The sequence below is a fragment of the Pelodiscus sinensis genome, chromosome 6, assembly GCF_052426305.1.
Source record: "Pelodiscus sinensis isolate ZL-2025 chromosome 6, ASM5242630v1, whole genome shotgun sequence".
Classification (NCBI taxonomy): Eukaryota; Metazoa; Chordata; order Testudines; family Trionychidae; genus Pelodiscus; species Pelodiscus sinensis.
Window position 1 is genome coordinate 127,835,147 of NC_143057.1, and position 11,636 is coordinate 127,846,782.

Here is an 11,636-nt window from a genome sequence, read left to right on the forward strand (position 1 = left end):
GCATCATGAGCGCCATGCTGTGTGTCATGAGCCCTCTACTGCTCCCGGAGAAGGGAGGTTTTCCTGTAGCTCGCCCCCACTGTGGCCGGGGCAGGGCTCTGAGCGTAGCAAGGAAAGGCCTGGGTGGCGGGTGAGTCTTTTGGGCAAACAGGGGCGGGGCGGAGGGAGTGGAGGAGCCACTGCAGCAGGGAGTGTGGCAAGTGAACAGGCAGGCTGTGGCGTGGGGGAAGGGGGGTGAAATCCAGCCCCCTTTCCCCTAGCCATCCCCCCTCCCCCCAGCTGAGGGCAGGAGCAGAGCCCCAGTGCCCTGGGCTAGTAGCCAGGATCCTGGACTGGCAGCAGGACCCCCTGGTGCTTGAGGCGGGCAGCAGAGCCAACCTGTGCGGGGGTGGCAGCCGTGACTGGGTGTGGGGATGGCAGCTGGGACCCCGGCACACGGGGGTTGGCAGCAGAGGCAGCCGGCGCATGGGGCAGAGGCTGGGAGCCTGGGGGTGCTGCAGCCCTCCCCATCCTCTTAGTTTCCGTGCCTATGCAGGCAGGGGCCAAGGGATTCTGAGTGTGGGGGGGGCTCAGGGCTGGGGCCAAGGGATTCTGAGTGTGGGGGGGGGCTCAGGGCTGGGGCCAAGGGATTCTGAGTGTGGGGGGGGGCTCAGGGCTGGGGCCAAGGGATTCTGAGTGTGGGGGGGGGGGCTCAGGGCTGGGGCCAAGGGATTCTGAGTGTGGGGGTGGGAGGCTCAGGGCTGGGGCCAAGGGATTCTGAGTGTGGGGGGGGGGCTCAGGGCTGGGGCCAAGGGATTCTGAGTGTGGGGGGGGGCTCAGGGCTGGGGCCAAGGGATTCTGAGTGTGGGGGGGGGGCTCAGGGCTGGGGCCAAGGGATTCTGAGTGTGGGGGGGGGGCTCAGGGCTGGGGCCAAGGGATTCTGAGTGTGGGGGTGGGAGGCTCAGGGCTGGGGCCAGGGCAGTGGGGGGGGGGGCCAAGGGATTCTGAGTGTGGGAGGGGGCTCAGGGCTGGGGCCAAGGGATTCTGAGTGTGGGAGGGGGCTCAGGGCTGGGGCCAAGGGATTCTGAGTGTGGGAGGGGGCTCAGGGCTGGGGCCGAGGGATTCTGAGTGTGGGAGGGGGCTCAGGGTTGGGGCCAAGGGATTCTGAGTGTGGGGGGGGGATCAGGGCAGGGGCCAAGGGATTCTGAGTGTGGGGGGGGGGGGATCAGGGCAGGGGCCAAGGGATTCTGAGTGTGGGGGGGGGCTCAGGGCTGGGGCCAAGGGATTCTGAGTGTGGGGGGGGGCTCAGGGCTGGGGCCAAGGGATTCTGAGTGTGGGGGGGGGGCTCAGGGCTGGGGCCAAGGGATTCTGAGTGGGGGGGGGGGCTCAGGGCTGGGGCCTAGGGATTCTGAGTGTGGGGGGGCTCAGGGCTGGGGCCAAGGGATTCTGAGTGTGGGGGTGGGAGGCTCAGGGCTGGGGCCAAGGGATTCTGAGTGTGTGTGTGGGGGGGCTCAGGGCTGGGGCCAAGGGATTCTGAGTGTGGGGGGGGCTCAGGGCTGGGGCCAAGGGATTCTGAGTGTGGGGGGGGGGGGCTCAGGGCTGGGGCCAAGGGATTCTGAGTGGGGGGGGGGGGGGGGGGGGGCTCAGGGCTGGGACCAAGGGATTCTGAGTGTGGGGGTGGGGGGCTCAGGGCTGGGACCAAGGGATTTTGAGTGTGGGGGTGGGGGGCTCAGGGCTGGGTCCAAGGGATTCTGAGTGTGGGGGGGGGCTCAGGGCTGGGGCCAAGGGATTCTGAGTGTGTGTGTGGGGGGGCTCAGGGCTGGGGCCAAGGGATTCTGAGTGTGGGGGGGGGGGCTCAGGGCTGGGGCCAAGGGATTCTGAGGGGGGGGGGCTCAGGGCTGGGACCAAGGGATTCTGAGTGTGGGGGGGGGGCTCAGGGCTGGGGCAGAGGTTGGGGTGCAGGGATGTGAGGGCTCTGGCGGGGGGTGCAGGCTCCAGGGTGTGGTGGGAGTTGAAGGGCTCAGGGCTGGGGCAGAGGTTGGGGTGCAGGGATGTGGGGGCTCTGGCGGGGGGTGCAGGCTCCAGGGTGCAGCGGGAGTTGAAGGGCTCAGGGCTGGGGCAGAGGTTGGGGTGCAGGGATGTGAGGGCTCTGGCGGGGGGTGCAGGCTCCAGGATGCGGCGGGAGTTGAAGGGCTCAGGGCTGGGGCAGAGGTTGGGGTGCAGGGATGTGAGGGCTCTGGCGGGGGGTGCAGGCTCCAGGGTGCAGCGGGAGTTGAAGGGCTCAGGGCTGGGGCAGAGGTTGGGGTGCAGGGATGTGGGGGCTCTGGTGGGGGGTGCAGGCTCCAGGGTGCGGCGGGAGTTGAAGGGCTCAGGGCTGGGGCAGAGGTTGGGGTGCAGGGATGTGAGGGCTCTGGCGGGGGGTGCAGGCTCCAGGATGCGGCGGGAGTTGAAGGGCTCAGGGCTGGGGCAGAGGTTGGGGTGTGGGCTCTGATTGGGGCCGTGGGAGGGGTCTCTGACTCAAGGCCACCCGGAGTACTTCAGGGTCAGAGCTGGATTGGTGCTGGGCTATCCCGGACACGGCAGGATCAGCCTGCTCCACTCCCCCTAGTAGGGCCTGGATTGGGACAGGGGTTTGGACAAGATTGGGGCTGGGGGTGGCGGGGAGACGTTCTCCCCCAGCTACTGCATGTCCCCACTAGGGATGTAAACTCCTGTGTAATTGGTTAATTGCTGGGCTGGAGTGGCCCCCTGCCCATAGGGGGCCTGGGCTTACTGCCCCAAAGGACCGGAGCAGCCGCTGTCCACAGTGGGCCACCCGTGGGGCTGGAGCAGCCCCCTGCCCATGGCAGATGGGGAGCTGCGCCAGCCCCCACGGGTTAACCCTTCACCTCCCTAGTCTGCTCAGCTCACCGGGAATTGAGGCAATGGGTCTTGGATCTAGCAGCCCAGAGAGATAATTGGGACATTTTCCCCTCCTAGGGTGATGGCGTCTGACTCCCCACAAAGTCTTCACTGCGTTTGTTATGCTCCCGGCAGCTCCCCCCTCTCGCAACCACTGTCCCAGGCTCTCTGCAGACCCAAGTGCCGGTAGCAGCAAGGTCCCGTTGTTGAGTTTTAGTGTCCAATTGCTGGGGTTGGCATCTGTCCTGTCCTCCCCTGCCCCGGGAGAGCTCAGATTCACAGGACTCCAGGACCTGGCACCCTAGCCCGGCTCTGTAGCTGAGTGACGCCCTGTGGGGGCACATTAACGCTTGGTCCCTGTTGGTTCTACCTGCCTGTGCTGTGTTCTCCGGTGCGGAGAGAGGGACCCTCCCACCCAGCCTGCTTAGCAGCGGTGCTGGCCAGCCCGTCGGTAGACGGACACGTAGCCTTCAGCCGCTTCTCTCTCTTTTCTCAAGGACCTGATCCAGAAAGGGTGGGGAGCCCTATGCAAGAAGGCGGGGCAGTCGCTTCCCAGGCTCAGGAAGTGAGGAAAAGTTGCAAACCACTCAGAAAGCGCGAGTTAACCATTACCCTGTGTAACCCGCTGGCCTGGATCCACCGCAGCAGGAACGGGGCCAGACCCTGAATAAATGTTCGCCAGGGACTCCAGCCCCGATTTCACTCCATTTTCCTAGCAGGGCTGCTCCTGTGATCTAGCTCTGCTCACCCCACAAGGCCGCCCTGCAGTGGTGTGAGCCGCTGACCAGGGATTAAATGAAGCTGAGGCACTATGGTAACACCCTCCCGACTTCTCCTTTTGTGAGCCCCTTGCCAGATACAGTAGACTTCCGATAATCCGGAACCTATGGGACCTAGGTGGTGCCGGATTATCAGATATGCCGGACTATCAGGAGGTACTATAAAATGGTTATATATATATATACTGTATACATTATATACTGTATATAAAGTGTTCTTAATTGTACCTTTTTATTGTACATACTGTATAGAGTATACTGTAATATTTTAGTTTTTTTAAGCCTTTTTGCTCAGTTCAGCTGCTGCCGCTGTTACCTTGTGACTCATTTTTTGCTGAAGCTCACTCACTAGGCTCTTGCCATTTTGATGCCGGACTATCAGGAGTGCCAGACTATTGGATGCCGGACTATTGGAGTTTTACTGTAGTCCCAACACAGCTGCCAGTGCACAGATCCCAGGCAATCCAAACCAGCAGGCTTCCTGCCTGAAAACACATTTGAAATGAGGGTTGGTCCTGCTTTGGGCAGGGGGCTGGACTCGGTGACCTGCTGAGGTCTCTTCCCACCCAGTGTGTGTGGTGGGGGGTTTCTTGGCGGGTCCACAGTCTGCCCACAGGGACAGCATCGGTCAGAAAGACTGGGCGTGTGCTGTATGATTTCCTCTATTTGATTGCTATCGGCAGGGGCACGGATCCAGTCCGGCAGAGACCCGGTGCGAAGTCTCACAGCTCAAAGGCGTTAAACCAGAGGAAGTGGGATGCAGTGGAAGAAATAGATCAGAGTGGGATTTTTCAAAGGATTATTATAGTGGGTCGGGTCCTTAGCCAATCCGTGCCAGGAAGTGGCCTGAGCTCCGTGGCGCTGGGGCGCTTTAGGCGAATTGAGGATCTGACCCAGTGACTTCAGCAGAGTTGCACCAACTTACGCCTGCTGAAAATTTGGCCCAAAGATCCCAGGGCTGCTCCTCCAATTTAGGAACCTAGGGTATGTCTACACTACCCCCCTAGTTCGAACTAAGGGCGGTAATGTAGTCATACGGAGTTGCAAATGAAGCCCGGGATTTGAATTTCCCGGGCTTCATTTGCATAAAGCCAGCCGGCGCCATTTTTAAATGCCGGCTAGTTTGGACTGCGTGCCGCGCGGCTACACGTGGCACGAACTAGCTAGTTCGGATTAGGCTTCCTATCCGAACTAGCTGTACGCCTCGTGGAACGCCGGCCGGCTTTATGCAAATGAAGCCCGGGAAATTCAAATCCCGGGCTTCATTTGCAACTCCATATGACTACATTACCCCCCCTAGTTCGAACTGGGGGGTAGTGTAGACATACCCCTATTGACTTCTATGAAGGTAAACTGCTTTATGTCAGCTGAGGGTTTGGCCCGGAATGGGACCAGTTCATTCGCTGAACATCGCAAAGCAGTGAACATGGAGGAGGGACTTTCATGTGGGGAGGAGGGTGGCGCACATGTTTGAATAAATATCTTTTTGATACACGCCCCTGGAAATACTCTTGTGTCAATTACAGACCTCACGCGGCCCTACCCACTGGGCCACATACACCTGGTTCCCGTTCCGAGAGTGAAATATATTTTCAGTGTGGGCAACACATGTGACCGATTTTCTCCCCACCGTCTTCCTGGACTACCCCAGTGTGACCCAGTGGAGCAGGGCTTCCTATGTGCTTTGTAACAAGAATTTGTAAAAGAACAGCTTGTGGAATCCACGGAGGCTGCTGCAACACGTTGCAGGCATCAGTCGCTCCTATAAATGGAAAGGTTGATTTCCCAGTGGGAAGTGGGTAGCAAATCTGAGGACAGGCTTGTGGTTAAAACACTGCAGGGTCAAATCCTGGCTCTTCCAGAGACTCCCTCTTTGACCTTGGAGTCGACAAAGCCGGTCAGCGGCAGCTGTGGGTTTTGTGAGTTACCAGGAAAAAAAAATCAGCCATCGATTGCTGTCTGTGTCTGATGGAAATGCTGAGACCACGGCCTGTCATGCTGACTCTGTTGTGTCATTCTCGTCCTTGTCTCTCGGGATCCCTCTGGTGTCTCGTGTCTTAAAAGGTTAGCTCTTTGGGGCCGGATACAATGCAGGCCTGGGCCGCGTCTGGTGCCCCTAGGGACGACAATAATACAGACAAATTGCCACTTACCACAGGGAGGCCTGTTTTGCAGGCTGGAGGCTGCCTAATGAAGCATGATTAAATATAGAGGAACCCAGGCAAAGACTGAGATCTTAGTGGCCACTAGGAGAATCTTCGTACAAGAAGTTTAGAGTCTATTTAAATATATGCAAATGACATAGGCAGATTAGCTGCCTGATATGGAGACGGGCACCTGCAACTCTCATTAAAATACATGGGAAGTTGTCAGTACAGTTCTGACGCTGGTGCCATAGGGGTGCCCATTAACAAGATGCAGTCCTTCTTCTGAAGACCTTACTGCCTAAAGGCCCGCGGCTGCCAAGATCCATCGTGCCTGCAGTGGAGGTGAAGATCTCGCAGCACCTTGCAGGATCAGACCCGTCATCAAAAGCCGTTTAAAGCAAACAAAAGGACGTTTTTCTTCAGGCATCGCACAGTTAACCTGTGGAACTCCTTGCCAGATGATGTTGTGAAGGCCAAGACTTGGGCTCAAAAAAACCCTAGATACATTCATGGAGGTTAGGTCCATCAATACTTATTAGCCAGGATGGGTAGGGATGGTGTCGTTAGCCTCTGTGTGTCAGAGGCTGGAAATGGGCAACAGGGGAGGGATCACGTGACGATTCCCTGTTCTGTTTACTCCCTCTGGGGCACCTGGCGCTGGCCACTGTCGGCAGACAGGACACTGGGTTGGATGGACCATTGGTCTGACCTAGTCTGGCCGTTCTTATGTTTATGTTAACGTCAGTGGGAACAAGGCAGAAGATGCCAACAATGGCTTCCTCACTGTGAGGTCCACGTGGCTAGGCCAGAGCTCCCAGGCTGACTGATGCATGCTTACTGCCCCGTTGCTTCACAGCAGAGCCGCATCCTGCCATCTGGCCTCCAGGGGCCTGTCCTGGAGGATGGTAGACTCCTCCCCAGGTAAACACGCCATCACACGCTCCGCCTGAGTACAAACAACAGGCAGAGCTCCCACTGGCTATGCATTAGCACACAGCAGGGTGGAGACGCAGAAGGAGCCTGGCCATAACACATGGAGCTGGTGTGACATTGACACTTGGATGTTGTCGGGTTGCGGCCCTGAAAACCTACAACCAGTGAACATCTTTACAGGGTGTGGCCGGCGAGAGCAGATCTCCAGCTTCACAGGCAGGGGAAGGGGGCCATGGCACAGCAGATGGAAATGCCGTAGACAAGGCTGTGTCGACACTGGGAAGGTTTGGCGACAAAAGTGCTGTCGACAGGCAAAAGTTGGCAAAAGTGAAAACCGGTCAGACTGTTTTCCCTGCCTTCCGTTGTCGACATGTCATGGCCACATTGGTAGCACCCTGCCGGCAGACAGAGCAAAGCATTGTGGGTAAGCATCCCGCAGTGCAGAGTGGTGGGAAGGCCGGGCTGATCCCTGCGCTTCTTGGGATTCCTTCTGAGTTCTCCTACAGACTCCTCAGCTGTTAGGAGCAGCACCATGACTAGCTCTGTGAGCTCTGTGTGCTGGGGAATGGCAAAGCAGCACAGCTGTCTCTCCAGCCCTCCCCCTGCAGCAGCAGCCTGCCTGCCGCTGTGTTCCCAGCAGGGCAGAACAGGAGCATGTCAATGATTTGCTCTTTGTTTGTTCCCCAAAGGGAGCAGCTCACTCAGCTGTCAGATACTTCCCGGAGCTTTGCCTGCAGGGCAGCAGAGATCACAAAACACTGAGCACAGCCATCAGGGCCGGCCCTGTGCAATACAGGCAGAAGCAAGTTCTGTCAACAAACAGACAGCAGAATTCATAATGGCATTCTGTGGACAATAAAGGGAGGGGAAAAGACAAAAGTGTCTCACAGGGGTGGAAGATTTTTGTTGCCAAAACCAAGTGTTTTTCCTGACAAAAGTCTAGCTCGGAGCCAAGTGCCGGAAGCCAAAGCCGAAGGGAAAGCTGCTGTCATTGTCAGGGCAGGACAGGGCAGTGTTCCCTGTAAGCTAAGCACCCAGGTGAGATTCAAATGCCGTCCTTCTGATTAGCAGAATGCTCACTACCAGCAGCATGTGTTTTACTGGTAGTGCACGTCCACACAGGTCTTGGTGCACACAACATTTATTCTGCACATGGATGGAAAAAGTTAGAGGGAACATTGGTTAGGAGGCGTAGCTGAGGGTCAGAAGCCTAGACAGAGCCGGGTGCTGGGGCTGGAACAGGGACACAAACAAGCGCAGCTGCCCACTGAATTGCCATTGCTGCTGAGTGTAGGTCAGAGAGCGCAGTCAATCAGACAGCTTCTACCAGGGCCAGCTGCGCTCATTGGGTTGCCAGGAGACTGGCTCTGTGGCAGGCTGGCCCCTGGTACAGGCAGCCTCTGAACACCCCTCCCCTTCCAAAGCAAATGCCTCGGGAAAATCCGAGCGGTCGAGTGGCGTGAAGTGATGACCAAGGCCAAGATGTGCCAGGGACTGCAGCCAGCCCTTCTCTCAAACGTTACCCAGAAGAGAATACAGAAATCTGGGATGCGGTAAGACGGAAGGGAGAGCGTCTGCTGTGGCAGGGGATTTATCAGGCCCCTGGAGCCATACACCAATGAGACAGCCTAAAGAATTGCTCCGTATCACTGTACTCAGAGAGAGGAAAGGTACAGGACTTAACACCAGGGACAGGCACTGAGTGACCCAGGATAGCCAGCTTGGAGGGGCCTTGGTTTGGGTCCAATGTGATGCTTGACGCGGGAAGGATTCAACCTCATCTTCATGTTTCACTGTTCCCCAAACCCTTGAATTGCAGGAATGAAAGCAAGACATGAGGCAGAAGCGGAAGGGAGTCAAGCGTGGGTCTAAGAGGAGGGACAAAAGAGAGGCAGGTAATTTACAAAAACAAGATGTGGGGAAAGTGAGTAAGGAAGAGCGATTTACTTGCTCCCATAAGATAAGAACTTGGGGGTCATCAAATGAAATGAATAGGCAACAGGTTTAAAACAACCAAAAGGAAGTTTTTCTTCATGCAGCGCACTGTCAACCTGTGGAACTCCTCGCCAGAGGATGTTGTAAAGACCAGGACTTTAACAGGGTTCAGAAAAGAACTGGATAAATTCATAGAGGTTAGGTCAATCAATGGCGATTAGCCAGGCTGGGTAGGAATGGTGTCTCTAGCCTCTATTTGTCAGAAGCTGGGAATGGGCAATGGGAGGGATCACTTGATGATTCCCTGTTTTGTTCACTCCCTCTGGGGCACCTGGCATAGGCCACTGTCAGCAGACAGGATACTGGGCTAGATGGACCTTTGATCTGACCCAGTCTGGCCGTTCTTAAGTTCTAAGCTAGAATCCAGATCCTGTTGGGCATGAGAATTTGGGGGCCAAAGTCTATGGGTATGTCTACACTACCCCGCTAGTTCGAACTAGCGGGGTAATATAGGCATACCGCACTTGCAAATGAAGCCCGGCATTTGAATTTCCCGGGCTTCATTTGCATAAGCAGGGTGCCGCCATTTTTAAATCCCCGCTCGTTCGAACCCTGTGCCGCCCGGCTACACGCGGCACGAACTAGGTAGTTCGAACTAGGCTTCCTAGTTCGAACTACCGTTACTCCTCGTGGAATGAGGACAGTGTCTAGGACAGTGTTTCTTAAATTGTGTCACACTAGTGTGCCGTGGAAAATAGAGTTCAAAATGGCCACTCTTAAAGGGGCAGGTGACCTTTTTTTTTTTTTGCTCTGCCCTCTTTTTTTCCTCAAGGAAAAAATCCTTGGGGTTCTGCATAAAAAAAAATATTGTTTGGTGTTCCTCGGTCTTAAAAAGTTTAAGAAACACTGGTCTAGCAAGAGCAGAAAAGACAAGTGCACTCTGGAAGATGTAGTTCAGCAGGCGCCTCTGAGCTGCTCAGTCAGAAACATTCCTGAAGCAGATTTTGGCATGGGACTGTTGCGGATGATGCTGGAAAATGTTTCCTTCCCCCTGCTGTCTCCCTCCCTCTGCACCTCACATGCACATGTTGACTTATGTTCCTAGCTGATTTGTAGTGCACTCCGGCATGGTGCTTAAAGGATCGGGGAAGGTTTCCAGGAGCAACTCTTTGGGGGGAGTTTATAATTGTAGCTGGTTAAAACACCAAAGCATACCCTGGTGCTCCTTGGCCTCCTGATCTTAGCTCCGAAGGGCTTTTTTACCCTAGGGAACGCTAAGCCGTCCCGCAACCCGACTCTCCTTAGCCCACTGCAGCTGTGCGGCTCGCAGAGGCGAACTTGGCAAACGCGGGAGCGTTCTAAACAGCCCTGGCGGGAAGTGATGAATGGGTTTAATATCTGTCGGGCCGGTGTCATTATCACTTCTATTTCTGGCTGTGCCACTGGGCTGGGCCCATGGCGTGTTTTTCTACAGGCGGCTCCGGGGACTTTTGCTTGCAGGGGGTTTGCTACAGAACAGATGCAGCCCAGGTCAGCAGCGGGAGGAAGATGTTACTTCCAGAGGGCTGGCTGGGCTCACCCGACGGGAGCCAGTGATCCTTTTGCTGCAGTGGAGAAATGTTGGCTAGAACCTCCAAATATTTAATAGATTTCTCCTTACAAGCCCCCTGTGAGGTACAGGATCCCCGCTTATGGGGAACAGAGGCCGCAGGGCTCAAAGCCCAGATTTTAAAGGGGTTTAGGTGCTGCCCTGCTCATCTCTGCAGGACCGTTAACATGGGCAGCTGATAATGTAGGCAAGGGAAGGCTCAGCCTTCCCAAAAACGCCCAGCCACGCAGAAGGCTGAGGCCGCAGTGCGACAGTCTGGCTTCCTTGGCCGCCAGGGAGGACTGGGCCAGCAGGACTAGTGGGGTGAGCTGCTTGCTTTGTGGGCTTAGTCTTCTTATGCCAGACATGTTCTCTACCTGTCTAAACTCTGGACAGGCCTGGCACTTTCTTGTATTGGTTCTTAAGGGCTGTAAGCTGATAGGCCTCCACTTGTCCCTGCCCCCCACATCCCGCAGGCTGATTAGAGAGCTCAGCCCTGGTGTGAATCAAGCCCTTAATAAATGGGAATATTAGCCACCCTCTTTTAGTTACTCATCCCTGACACAGCAGGCTGACTTGAATGCTGGGCTCGGGATCAGGACTCCGGTCCTGATGGAGTAGTCACTCCTCCTGCTGCATGCCTCAGTTCAATGGGATTAATACCACCCTAGCTCACAGCCGGCTTGTGATAAAAGTCTTTTATGCAGAGGAAGGGGCATCAGTTCTTATGTGCTGGGTGGGAGTGAGATATGAAGGAGCAGAACATAGGCAGGAATACGGGGGCAGAGTTAAGGTTGTTTAACTAGTTCAGACTAACAGAGGCTGTCTCTACTAGTCTGGGGTTCAGGGTCGGGGGAGAAGGAAATGAAGATACAAGCCAGGAGACACATTTTAAAAGTTGGTTACAAATCAACTATTGTAGGTCTTTTGGCACCGTTGTTACTAAATGGTTACCCATCACACTAATATTTAAGCAATGAAAAGCAAAATGCAGTCATGAACTGGCAAGGCTGTGAACTTACCACTGACCTCTTCTGAAGGGAATCAGCACTGCTCAACTGTGTGTCATATACCCTATATTGCAAACATGAAGACTCTCATTCAGCTCAAGCAGCAGCGTGGGGAGGCCTGTAAACTCACAGCAGGAGGGCCTGAGTTCGAACCTTTCCACGTGGCTACAGAAAGTGGTGCAGGAACGGCTGTGAAGCTCTCACTCTGTGCCTGCCGTGTTACAACACGTATGCAGAGCGGCACTTGCAGCAGGAGAGGGAAGGCTTTTGGAGAAGCAGCAATTAGAGAATTGTAGACAAATACAGCTTCCCCAGATCCCCAGGGCATCAGAGAGACCCCATTGGCTTCCCCAGATCCCGGGGA